This window comes from Phalacrocorax aristotelis, chromosome 19 (genome assembly GCF_949628215.1).
Source record: "Phalacrocorax aristotelis chromosome 19, bGulAri2.1, whole genome shotgun sequence".
Lineage (NCBI taxonomy): Eukaryota > Metazoa > Chordata > Aves > Suliformes > Phalacrocoracidae > Phalacrocorax > Phalacrocorax aristotelis.
The window spans coordinates 5,088,110-5,101,814 of NC_134294.1; the positions used below are offsets into that span (position 1 = coordinate 5,088,110).

Sequence of the window (13,705 nt, forward strand, 5' to 3'; positions counted from 1 at the left end):
GGTGTGTCGGTGAGTTCCCTGGGCTGTTTAACTTCGTCTAAATACAGTTGCTGTTCGCCTACGTGAACTTGCGAAGAACTCTCCAGTGTTGCAGGTGGTGGTAGCTGAAGGAACCGAGGGGGATCGCTGCTGTTCCCTTGCTGTGGTTTGCTAGGGTGGGTGTACAGTGCTTTGGTGGTGGTTGTACTAGGGGAACTGTAGTAGAAGTTACTTGCTGGTGCTGGAGGAAATGGGTTCTGCTTTCTGAACTTAGAAAGAAAGATCTGAAAATGATGGTAGACAATGTTTTTTTGTTCTGCTTCATGATCCCATGCATTAAGATACAGGTTTATATGATCTTCTAATTTGCTATCTGTAAAAAACAAATCTGTGGGATTTGTGTGATTTCTCTTTTGTTCAAAAATACATGACATGGAGATGGAGTGTTTCCTAATTGCCTGTTCGCTGCTGTTAGTTATCTTACATATTCAGTCTGAGCTGATGATGGGGTGGGCCTGGCCCTTTCTGATTAAAATGAAATTAAGGATTACAATTCCACAGTATTACATATGTTGAACAAGGGAACCATGCCTTACTATTATCTGGAGATTTAAGTCCTCGCTTTTTGAAGAGGCAGGAAGATGAAGTCGGGGACTTTGGACAGTAACAATTTTAGCTGTGATACACCTGTATGCATAAGCAGTGTAGATTCTGTGTGTGTGGTGTGTGTGGTTTTTTTTTTTCTTAGAGTGGCAGAGTTGAAGTTGAAGGGAGGAGGTTGGTGTATGCTTTGTTTCTCGCCGAGTCCTGTGAGTGTAGTCTGGAGACAGGTTATTGCAGGTCTCCCAGGGTCTTGGTGTGACCGTGGGCAAGTTGGATGTATTCGTGGCTAAGACACCTAGCTCTATTTCTGGGATGAAATTACTTTGGAAGTCAAATGTCAATATTGACAGCTTTGGTTTTCTATCACTTAAGGTCATACAAGAGATCATATGGTCTCTTGAAATATAGATCCTCTTTGCAAATAACCTCTAACGTGTTTTGAAATGTTTAGCAAGAAGATAGAAGGATAATTAGCTGTTGCGTAGGTTTACTGCAGACGAATGTACGTTTAAACACTACACCTCTCTCACAACTTTCTGTGCTTGTGCTTATTCTTTCTTTCTTGCACATGGTATTGTGTGTTTTTGCTTTTTGAATAATATGCCTGCTGCCTCATAGCAGAACCTGCTTGTGTAGCTGAAGAGTAAAGATCAAAGGTCATGCTTCCACTAGTAAGGTTTAAAAACTAAGTACTTGTTGCTGTTTTCTGTAAATGCAATAAAGGAAGTGCAGGTATTATGAAATTATGAAGAATATGCTGACCATTTGCTGTACACAGTCTATAATATGAGACAGAGTTCAAGCCTACATTTCACACATGAATAAGCACACTTAATCTCATGATTACAACAGTGCTTCTGTACTGGGAAGTGAGGCTTTGTCGGCAAGAAAATGCTGATATTTCTTCTGTCATTAACCAAAATAAGCTGCTCCTCAGAGAAAAATGAGACCAATGTCTGAAATTAAAGACAGTTTCTCTAGACATAAATATAATCTGTCTTAATGCTTGTGTAAAAAGTATTTTAAAATAGTAGACAGAAGTCCTGTTAAGATCTATTGCTTGTTCTGATAATTGTACTTCCCCCCCCGCCCCCTTTGTCGTAGGACTGAAAGAGAGCAGAATTTGTTTGTTTCCACTCTTGTGGAATTTTATGGAGCCCTTAAGTGGTGTAGCTTTAGATGGTCTCTGCAACTCGTGGGATGCTGCTTTCTTTAGAGAGAAATTGCTTTAATTATAGCTGCATTTCAGTCTGGTCAGTCAGCTCATCATAGGAGCCCTCCCTGCCGTTATTCTTCCATTTTGAGTAGTTCCAATACACAGGCAGTTGTATGGAATTAAATAAAACAGTTAGTGTGGCTGAAGACCAGAGTTTTTGCATTTGCTGCTCAAAGGGGATTTTCAAAAATAACCTGATCTAGCTTTCACTCGGGTGATTTCAGTGAAGATATTTTGGAGGCTTTCTAGAAGATGAAAGGATTGCGAGAGGGCAGCTGCATGCCCAGACATTTAAAAAAGAAACATGCAGTGGAGAATAGGATTGCTACCTACATCTACATATAGGGAATGACAGTTTGGTGGATATTTGTAGACATGTTGCAGAGATGGAGGTACCAAAAATAAAATTTAGAATAGAAATTGAAATTATATGTAAGTGCATAGAGTTCTAGATGTAGTTACACTTGTTGTTGCCTGCACAGCAGCAATGGTCTAATTCGAATAAACACACACAAATCAGTGTTTTCAGTATTATGCAAGACTCATTTGTGTCTTAAAATAAGTGACTTCACAGGAAGGCATAGATACGCAATGTACTGGTAACTTCGATAGTCATGCATTCCTTAAAAGTAGAGCTGTTGTTAAACGGACATGTGATTCGGTTTCGTGGAAGTGTTCTTTAACATTACTGTTAGCTTGGTGCTGTTGTGTGCCAGGAATTTCTCTTTATGCATTGATTTCTTTGTTGGTGTTTCCCTGGTCTGAATTTACAGCATTTGGGAATGTTTATATTTTACGTATTTTTAGTAAACATACTACAGATTGATTTTTTTTTTTTTTTTGCCACAGACTTGCCTGTCAGGAAATCCATATGCATGCTTTCAAGGTTTACCCTTTTTGCTTCTGAAAGTCTGTCATCTTTTTCTGAAACCTATGTCAGCAAATGGAATTTTTTACAATACTTCATGCTTTCTCCAGATAAATCATAATCTATTTGTTGGTGTATGAATGGTCCCATGGCTAGTCTGTGGTGGTGATGGAATGGTTGCCACTGCCTTGGTTTTAGGTTATCTACTGTAGTCTCACTTTTTTGTCCCTTATCTGTGTTTTTGTTGGCTGGAGAGTTATCCTGCAAATCTAGTTCTGGCTTGATATGGTTGCTGGAAGGAAAGAAAGTAATTGTGGCTGGTAGAAGTATAATCTGTTCAAAATAATTTGCTGTATATGATAAGTTCTTGTTTAACTTTTGCTGTTTTGAATGTTGTTAAGCAACTTTACAATGCAGATGTTGTCTTGGCCCCAAATGGCATTAAATTCCCTAGACAATAGTTCTTGTTACAATAGCAGCTCTTTACCAGGTCCCTTGGGCCTTCTCTCCCCTAACAGCCTTTTAAAGTGAGGGAGCTGCTTTGTGTTACATGGACATTTTAAAAAGTCCTGTTTTTAGTGGTGTTATGGGACTACTACTTTACATTACTCAGACCTATATTGTAATAATAATTTACATTATCCTGAATGACTTTAGAGGAGTAGTAAATACATGGCTGTGTATTTACTGTCTGTAGATAGTTGTTTGTTCCCCTATGTTATAAAGGCCACTAAAGCACCTTTTAAAATGACGAGAGGAGTTCTAAGCATCGTGGTTTAATAGAGTGGATTGATACAGCGGCTAGGATCTGAACTCGTGTGCTGTAGTCAGTTTTGTGTCGTGCTTGCTCTCTGGTTCTGAAGCGGCCACCCAGCCCTCAGCCGTTAAGCTTCCTGCATGTGTCCGAGGTGAAAGGGGCACAGGGCGTGGGAGGGCCTGTCTTCAGTGGTTTTTGTGTCGCAGCATGGTAACTGAGGCCCGAACTCTTCAGGTGGTGACCAGACTAACAGCCTCATATCAAAACGAGTGTGTAGAGAGCTCCAGTGTCCCTGCTGGTTTTTAGATTCCTCACCAAACAGTAACAGAGAAAAGAGAAAGCCTAGCTAGTTTATCTGTTAAAATTGGGAAATCTTACTGGGAGTGCAGAAACTTCCAAAGACTATTGATTTTATGTTGCTGCTCCTGAATTAATGTGGGGAGAAATTGGGACTTATTTGGATTAACATTACTTCTACAGAGGCCAATGTGTAAAACTGTCTAAAAGCAGGTGTTCTCAGAAAGCTTTTCTCAGATCACTATTGTCAATACTGTATGTGAATTGCCTGACTGTTTTTGGAGGAGGTAGTGGCTGATACGTTCACCCCAAATATTATCCCTGGTCTTTCAGACTACTCTGTGGTCAAAACTGACTGTTGTGTAAGTTTTGTTCTTGGTACTTATTCAGTTTATGACTTTTTGCAGGTAGATAGTTTCTCTACCTGTCCTGTGCCAATTAGAATACCACAAACATGGTGAAATGCCACTTTTTTTCTCTTGGATCCTTACCACTCTAGTCTTTAAAAATTCTCACAGTTGCCAGGTAAATCTGGCTGCTTTTGGAGGGAAGATTTAAAGATGCTTGAAACTTGAGTTTCAAGTAAAATTAAATGAAACATGTTCCTCCTCTGAATATGTAACTCTAAAGACAAGCAGAATAGCCTGTTGTTTTCTGTGGAAAAATGTAGAAGTACTACTTTTGCCTGGTGAAATCTTGCTTTGCTTCTGAGAGGAATCTCCTTCACTCTCTTTCTCCTGTTCCTTTAAGTTTTGTGGCATTGACATTTTGTTGGAGAGGGACTTACGATCTTACCTAAGCTGTCATCCTGCAGAGCTCGTCTGTCAAACAGACCCTCGACCTGGATTTCAGAATGATGCCATAATAGCCCAAGTCAGAGCGTATCAGTGCGAAGGTGGGATGTGCAGCGGGAGGGTGCTGATATGCAGCATTATACAGACTGTGATTTCAAAACTGACAGCTGTGAGCATACTTGGTGTAAAGCATGGCTCAGAAATAGGAGATGTATTGTTTTTCTTTTCTTAGGTCAAGTTGGGTAAATAGCGGGGGGGGGGGGGAGGGAAGGTCGTTGTCTGTCATGAGAAACATCTTGATTTGTCTGCCTTTATTCAAGTGATGATTACTGCTCAGCTGTGAGATGCTGATGAAGTCACTGCCTGTTTGTTTCTCTACACACTAGCTTCTTGAACCGTTTGGGGATGATTAGCAGAGAGCAGTTCAAAGTGAACAAACATGCTTTTAATTGCGTGCACTTAGAGGGCCTGCAAGAGCTGTGGACTTGTAAATATGTAACACATAATGACCATTACTGGCCAGAGTGTTCCAGTGCTATATTTGTGTTTTAAACTCAAAATGCCAGCGAAGGAGATAAGCAAGACAACTGATAAGAGGCATATCCTTCATTGGAGGGAGGCTTGTAAGAGCTGCTTAAAAGACTTTCAGCAGAGTGGCTTCCAGGAGGGTCACAGACTAGTCCCATGAGCATTCAAGAACAGGCAGCAGACCCCTTCAAGACCCACTCAGCTGTAAAGCTGGTGAGGCACCAACTAGATTGGCACAGTCCTCAGAGGAGAGCCACAAGGTGCCCGATGATAGAGGAAGAAAATAAACTTCTTTACTGACCAGTGTGTTCCTGTTGTAGGGAAAAAAGTTTGTGTGTGTATGTATATATGTGAGAACTTTGGAAGCCAGTTATCCTCTAAAGCTTACAGAAAACATGCAGCATGTCAGAAGTATTTTAACTGGAGCAACATTTTCTCAACTCTGTCCCTGCCAAGCTTTCACTCTTGTTTTTCAGGTGCAGGAGTAGCAATAGTAAGCCAGTATTACACTGAACACAGCACAACAGGTAGTGCAACAGTAGGAAAGACTGCGTGAATCTCTGGGGGTTTTGGCAGCTATTCACTGTTGTAGAATAGTCTAGTGGGATGTGACATAAGTCCTGGGTTCTGTTGAAATACGAAGTCTAACGGAACAGAAGGTCCGGTACTATCCATGAATGGCTGGTATTGATGGGCTTGCAATTCTGTGTATGCTGCCAGATCCGGTAGTTCTCTGCTGCTGCCTTCAGGAGCTGGGTTCATTTTTCTTTCCCTACTACTCACAGGGAGAGATCTGTGTTTAGGCCTTGTACGTGGCAGTTGATTGGAAAATACTGTAGGTAAACTCAGCAGGGTCTGGATTACGGAAGTTGGGGCAAGTATCTTTAGTAAAATCTCACTGTAAACTGTGTGAAATACTGTCCAAGTGTAAGGGTATAAAGTGCTTGCTGCATTTTTATTTCCCCTTTCGCTAGCTTCTCATTGGATTTGACTTCAGTTTGAAACCTGGGGATGTGTGCTGTCATGAGGCTGGTAGCTCTGGCTCTCCAGTTTGAGATGGTGAATGGATTGTGGGGGGTGGGGAATATTCTGATGGATATCCTGCATGAACTCTTAAGATGCCTTGTCATTCTGAATGTCTGCAACTCACATTTTCAACGGCAAATGGAAGACAGAAAGAATGTGGGAAAAGTTGGTAACAGATGTTCTTAGTCTCTTCTGAAACTTAAAGGTTAAACTTTTCTGTGCCTCCCCAGGGAGGTCGAGCCCAAGCAGTTAATGAGCTTTATCATAGAAGGTGGAATCTTTTGAAGTGTAAGCTGTGTAGAAGCTACTCTTGTGTGTGTTTGAAGCAGGCATGCATGCATTTGAACTACAGTGCTAGGGCTGCATTTTGATGCTTGCTGTTTAGCACTTCCTACTGTCTGTTACAGCTGAGATTTCCTCTTCTTAATGTTGTCTTATTAGGGTTATTCTTCACAAATGATCTTGAAGATTTTCTCAAAGCTGTTTTTCACATCTTATGAGTATATGGGAGAATCTTTATGGGCTGTTTTCTTTTTCTTTTTTAGTTTAATCCCTTGCACTAAAACCAACTTAAAATTCTTCCTTGCCATCAAAATAAGAAAAACCTCTGTGGAAGGAAATCTAGCAATTGCAGCACATACTTCCTTTAATCTGGCATTTGCTGAAAACAGTGCCTTTTTATCTTGCAATATGAGACTAAAAGCTTACAGAAGAATGGTCCTGTTGTATTTAATAAGACTGGCAACACATGACCAAACAAATCTTGTTAAAAGATTTATCTGTCTGGCTTAAATAAGAAAAAAGAGCTCTTCTCTGTATTTTTAGTTACCCTGCATAGTTAGATGCTTTCCTCTTTTAGTCTCGTAGCATTTCTGTTGGACTTGCTTTCACATTATCTTTAAAACCTGACTCTTTAATACTAGTTAAGAGGTTCAAGTACTTAATGTGCAAAGAGGTGGTATGTAGGCCTATTGCTCTGATAATGATTTCCAGGTGTATAGATCAAGTAACTGTAGAGCTGTGCGCAATGGGTAAGTGCAGTTTGGCCATCGTAATAACCCAGAGTGCCCAGATTTGACTATTAACTCATTTTTCATGGGAGTAGTAGAACCTGCTTTCCTGACTTGGATGGGAGCATGTGGAGATTTTTTTGTGTCTGAACAATAGTGAAACTTGAATTTGAACTAGATTCAAAATGCTGGGAGAGAACCTCAACCAGGTGAATATGGGTAATGATTAGTTGAAAATACTGATTATGAACCTCTGCACTTCAGGTTTTATATATGAAGTTTAAAGGTTAGATTGTGCCTGCTTGATTTCTCATAACATACTTCGGCAATGACTTTTTTTAGGTGGCATTTGAAAGTGCATAGGCAGATCTAATCATATTCATGATGACATCTTTTGTTTTCTCTGTCTTTGGGAGTGGAACTGAGAAGGGTTTAGGGAGAGGGTCAAATCTAACACCTGGCTGCTTTTGGGTTTGACTAGAGAAGGACTAGTTAGAAGAGGTATGTATATCCTGTGTCCTGAAAGGTGGCTGGGAGCTTTTTGTGTTACCGTCTGGAGCGATGCTGCTCTAGAATTGCCTGTCAAATAGCTGAAAGATCAAAAGACCATTTCAGGAATGCAGGGACTGTAACTGCGGCACTTTTCTCTACAACTTAATTTGCCCTGAAGTGTTGCTCTTGAACTTCTGTGGGAGAGGAGTCAGCCTTGAGACTTGTCTGAAGCTGTTACAATTTTAACTATTCTGAAGAACCATTGTGCATTGTTAAACACCTTTTCTGCATAAAAATACTGTGTGCAAGCGCTTAATGTGCTTGGATATTGTACTAAGTAGCAGAATGCTGTAGGGGCAATGTTCTGGCTTGGTGAAGCACCTGCTTTTGGACTTCTCTTTGCTTGGGACTCTTCTTGCCAACTTGCCTTTATCACATCTGGCCCAGGCTCGTAAGCCAAGGTTCCTGTCTCCTACTAGAATCCTCGTTTCCTCTGTTTCTTCATCTCTGGAGACCTGAATGTTTTAACAGGAATAAGAGCATTTGAACATGATTTGAAGTCGTGGGTATTTGCATTTTCTACCAGGAAGCAGAGAATAGAAGACTTTAGCGAGTAGCTCTGCAAACAGGTTTTTAGCTTATGTTTGACTTGTCCTCGTTATCTTAAACTGTTTACTCTTGATGTCAGATGGAGTACTGGGTGGAGATAACTAAAGCTATCCCATACTGGATGTAATAATCTTACTTGGATAAATGGACATATCTTGAGGCTCTAGTTAAATAACAACAGCAAAAAAAAAAAAAAACTTAGAGTGTGACTGCAGCGAAACTAACATTTTTTCCTCAGGTTTTTTGACTTGCATCAAACAAATAATGGGCAGGGTCTGTTCTTCCACTCCTTTGGATACCAGTCTCAGCCATTGTAAAGTGAATGTTCCCCATGTAGCTTAAATTACTTCTTTCCGAGATTAATCTCTAAAAAAATTCCCCATGGAAGAAGCAGTAAACCAGTATCAAAGGCAGTTAATACCCTTCAGCCTGCAGTGCCATAACCTGAATTTCTTCTGTAGTATGATGACAGAGGCAGCTGCTTTGGGTGTTTGGTATAGTGAGAATGAGGAGCTGCCAATGGGTAGAATTACTGGAAACCCAAGCTACAGAGCTTGCCAAAAACCACTTAAGATTTTCAGTGTATTTGCTTCTACTGTCCTAATCCAGATTTAAACATCTGTGTGATTACTGCATTTGGCCATATACACGATGTATTATCCCAGTTTACTTTAGAGAACAAAAAAGCAGGCTTGCAATATTTTTGTAATTTTTGTGATCATGTTAGTTTTATGGGTTCCATATTCATGCATAATTACATATAGAATGATGAAAGTGCTTAACCCACTACAACATCTGTAACTGATGAATAACGTCGAGTCAGCAGATATGTTTTCACAGTATTTACATTTTGGTCAACAGTGATTAGGCAACATTATAGCTTTTGACTACGGAGCTGGTGGTGTTCTCCGGTTCCAGTGTGGTTGGTGGGGGAAGTAAGAATGTGTGAGATGAAATGCAAATGCTTAGGTTTAGATGATGGAGTATTTCAGTTGTAAGATATGTTCTGCTGTTATGGTTGAAGAGATACTTTCAAACATTAGATGTATGCTTCTATTTCAAAATTGCTGTTTGCTTTGGGTTTCTGGTGTTAGTAAATAAAAAGTGGGGAGGTAGCAAGGGGGAATGTTGTATTTTACTGTAGAGGCAAAATATATCCTGGGCTCTTTAAAATGTGTTTGGATCATTACTTATAAAGATTCGTTATCAGATACTTCTCTGTGGTAATAATGGCTCAATCTTAATTAGGCGGTTGCTGCTAACACAATTTTTCTTTGCTGTTCTGGTAGTCCTGTATTACTGCTGCACAGCTGAGTGGTGTAACAGTATCTTTCCTCTGGTGTTGGCTTTTGGGTTTTTTTTCTGTGTCTTTTTTTTTTTTTCTTCATTTGGTGTCCTGTCGTTCATCTGTCCCTGTCCCGTCATGTCCGCTCCCCCCGCCCCCGTCGTGGTGCAGTGACTCTTGAGGTGATGTGACTCCTTTATTCTTAGAGACAAAATTAGTCATTGTTTCATGGTGATGTTTAATCCTGCAATAATTTTGAAATAGAAATTTTTTTTAAAATTAATCTTGGAAATGTGATATTTGTGTAAAAGTTGAAAGATGCGATTTCATCACTGGCCTTTTAATGCTAGGTGAACTAGAGACTCAGATTAGATGAAGGGCTTTCTGTACTGTTCATAAATACGTTGGCTATGAAAATTACTTTTGTATGGGTTCTTCTGAACAGGAGGTGGTAGAAGGGTGGCAATTTTGTTTGTTTGTAGTGGGAAATTTCATAGAAGAACAGACTATCTGAGCAAATTCTGGTATATGCGAATTCTTGTACAGCCCTGCAGTAAACTAGATAACTATGAACATACCCTTTGTTTATTCAATGTTATTCCTCTGTGCAGAACTTGGTTGTGAGAAAAAAAAGACGACAAACGCACACACACCCCCACATACACCCCCATAATAATTGGACCTGTAATAAAAACCCTGAAGTACTGTAAATTTAATCTGAGAAACAACAACAACTTAAATCTGCAGCTATGAGGAGAGTTCTGTTAAGTCCTGCAGTGTTTGTTCCGGTTTGTTAATGGTGAGAACTGGAATTCATCGGCGCTTCCCCTGTAGCCTGTGACCCTTGACGTTCGGAAGCTTCTCTTGTGCGTCATGGCAGGTTGTGTAGAGAGATCTCTTTGCTGGCCAGTTGTTCTTGCTTATGCCCATAAAAGGTGTTGATGAAAAGGTGTAGAAAAATAAAGGAAGGGGAAGCGCGTTTGGTACGTTATTTTTGTGAAGTGGTTTACCCGCCAGCTGTATGGAGGTCACCGTGTATTTGATGTGGTGTTGGCCATTGGACGGACCCCACTAGTGTAAAACGGTTCACTTGAAATTGCATTTGAGTAGAACTTGGCAAGGAGCAGCTTGCGCTGAAATTGTGACTGGTTTTTCAGAATTGATTGCGCAACTCTGGTTCCTTGAGGACTTGCAGAATACGAGGAGGAGGAGCTCAGAATGTTTCCAGATGCAGATGAAATTAATATGGATGAATTATCTGTCAGTTACTAATCAACTTTGGTTTATTTTTCCTTCAGACAGGAGCTTTAAATCCCTTTCTCAGTTATGTTTAGAGATGTGGGTCGGTTGGCACCTTTTTAGGTTGTCATCTTGAAGCTTCAAGGAAAAAGCCCTGTAGCTGGCCAGGTTTCAAGCCTGCTTTTTCTGTTGTTTGCCACCCAGCCCCAGTAATGAGCTATTGTGGTGACTGATGGGTTGTTTTTTTTTTAAACTTGGAATTATTTATTTTTTTTTTAAAAAAGGGCGGTCTGCATTTTCTCAAAGGAAGGTACTTGAGCTGCAGTTGGTTGTGCCAGAAGAGAGGTATGATCTTTTATAAGGTTGAGGTGATGGTGATACTGAGATCTTCCACGACAGCCATTGAGAGAGGAAAGAAAAGCTGATGCAGCTTCTTTACAGACACTTGACTTAAGTCTATTGATAGAAGTTGTGGTAATTGTCATAAAAATTCCATCATATCATCTTGATCATCAGGAGAGAGAGCTGAAGAAAACAATAGGTTGCATACAGATGGGACTGTTTTGAATTGGTTCCTGAAAGTAGCGTCTGTTTACCTCTGTAGGCAGTACGAAGGCTATTGTCAAAGTAGTGATGGTGGAACATAAAAATTCAATTGGATGGCATTTAGTCACTACCTGTGTGTATGCTGTTTTGTTAGCACAGTTGGAAAATGAAAGAGTGTTAATCCATCGTGATTTTTTGTGCCACTCAGACCTTGCATAACCTTAAGAACCAGTAGTACCGATGCAGGTAATCCTTAACTGGTAAATGCGAGATGTATATCTGCATGTGAGCGGAGTTCCCTGTTGTGTTGTACCTTCATGATACTGGACCCTGCAAGTGCGTCTTAGATGCTGCTGAAACATCCTTGGCTTCACTGAAAACAAGACAGAAGGAATTGCTCCTTGGCGTTTTTCCTTTTAAGTTCTCAAAAATTAACTTGTAAACAACATTCAAGTTTAATAAACAGAGAGGGAAGTGATATACCACAAGTAAGATGAGAAGGAATGGAAGAAGCTCTGGAAAGAAGAACTTTTCTGCTTAGGCTTAAGTTTCTTGTGTTTTTGTACCTAACTCAAAAATTGAGTCTTTTGAGAACGGGGGCTAGTATGTGAGAATAATCAGAAGTGGCTGGATTTTGTCCATCCTTGGAGGTCATTGAATAAAATCTTCAGGTGTATCCTTTAGTTTCTCATCTCTAAAGAACACATAAAGATCTCTTGCACCCATCCCTTGTACACAGGCTGAGATGCTGCTACTTGTAATTATTAGATTCCCCTGGGAAAGTAATTACATTTCATAAAAAACAAATAGATTATTTACTCTCTGAAGTGAATTTTGTATCAACAATAGGAAAAAAAACCTCTCAAGCTTGCTACTGGGGAATTTCCCGGCCTCTAGAATTTTAAGCCATTTCTTATTGAGTCCCTCTAGACCATTGCTATCACTGTTATCTGCAGCTTCTCTGGCAATTGACAGGTTCATTGTAGTCTTCTCTACTGGAGTTTTGTTGGATTCCCCATGTGTGTTATCAGAATGATGGCAGCTGCTGTAAGGAGGAAAGAAAATAGAAATTTCCTACCTGGAAGATGGGTTCATTCAGGAAATGCCTCAGAGATTCAAGCTACAGCCTGAATTGTATCAGCAAAAGCAATTTGTCTCTCTGGCTAGTTCCATTGCTGGAAGTAGTAGTCAACAGGGACAAGAATACGTAGTCTGAGATTCATGTAAGAGTGAAGAAATTTCAAATACACAGAATCACTGGCTTCTCAGCTGACTTCTTAAAAATCGAAACAGTTATTTTCCTTCTCTAATGTGGTTTCAGATGCTTAATGCATGAACATTCAATCTTCTTAGGTCCCTGACTTCCATGCTGTAGCATTCTACACAGGGAACTAATTTCCAGTTGCACCAAAGAGTAGCTTCCTGAAAACTTATGAATTGGATGTGGGTGAATTCAGCTTTATCCTGAATTGGTGAACTAGGGAGAAAAAGTAACTTTGCTTTGTATGTTGGATGCACTGTTCTTGAAATGTCCTTTTTAAATGAATATTTACAGGAGGGGAAAAAAAGGTATGATTCTTTTTCAGTAGTAGCTGTAACTGTTCAGACTGCTGCTATTGAGTGCTGTTGAGCTTTAAATAAAGGCACTTGCAGATACTTCAACTGGTGCAAATTTACTAGAGCCTGTCCAGCAGTACCAAAAATTCTGGTGTATGTGCTGCTGGTGCTCACTCAGATATATCATGCAACTTGTCAGTCCAGATCATTTAGATTTGACCAATAGAAAGGACATCTTAAACTCTCGATTTTGAGTCAAAAGAATAAAAGATATAACTGCATAGGGCCAGTGTTCTTTACTGTTTGACTGAGGTATGGTAATAGAGTCTCATGGGGAATTACCCTGCAGTTGGGGTCCGGATTACTGGAGGGAGTCAGTGAGCGGCTGTGTGGTGCTTAGTCGCCCATGGGGGTTAAACCACGACAGTAGGCAGCTCTTTGGTGCACTTGAGTGTGGTTTGAGGATCCTGGCCCACAGGTCCAAGCTGCACATACTCTTGTAATGCAAGTCCATTTTTTAAATATCTAAACTTGCGTTGTAGGGAAAAAAGGCACAGTTGATGTTAACTGTATTGATCAGGGAAGTAAAAACATGGGATTGTATCTTCCCTTCCTGTTGCCCATCAGGGAACGGAATGTGTGAAGGTGATTAGTTCTAAGATCCATCTCCAGGTGTTCTGTTATTGGGAAAGCAAGTATGAAAGGTTATATTTTTGATATATGGAAAAGCAGATTTTGTTAGGGCACATGTAACTACTGTGGTTTGGTTTCAGTTAATTAATTCCTGTATTCTGTGGATTACAGGTTAGCTCTATTTTTGGAAAAGCAGGGTAGTGGGAAGACTTCCTAACAGATTGCCCTGGAGGTGGCAGATGGCATCCTTTACTCTGTACCAGCTT

At 40.2% G+C, this 13,705-nt stretch overlaps 1 protein-coding gene across 4 annotated transcripts in view; it reads left to right on the forward strand.

Moving 5' to 3' along the window:
- The window catches only part of RERE (arginine-glutamic acid dipeptide repeats), a 254,957-nt gene that overhangs the window by 60,342 nt on the left and 180,910 nt on the right, over positions 1-13,705 (forward strand). The gene's annotated exons all lie outside the window — the stretch shown is intronic.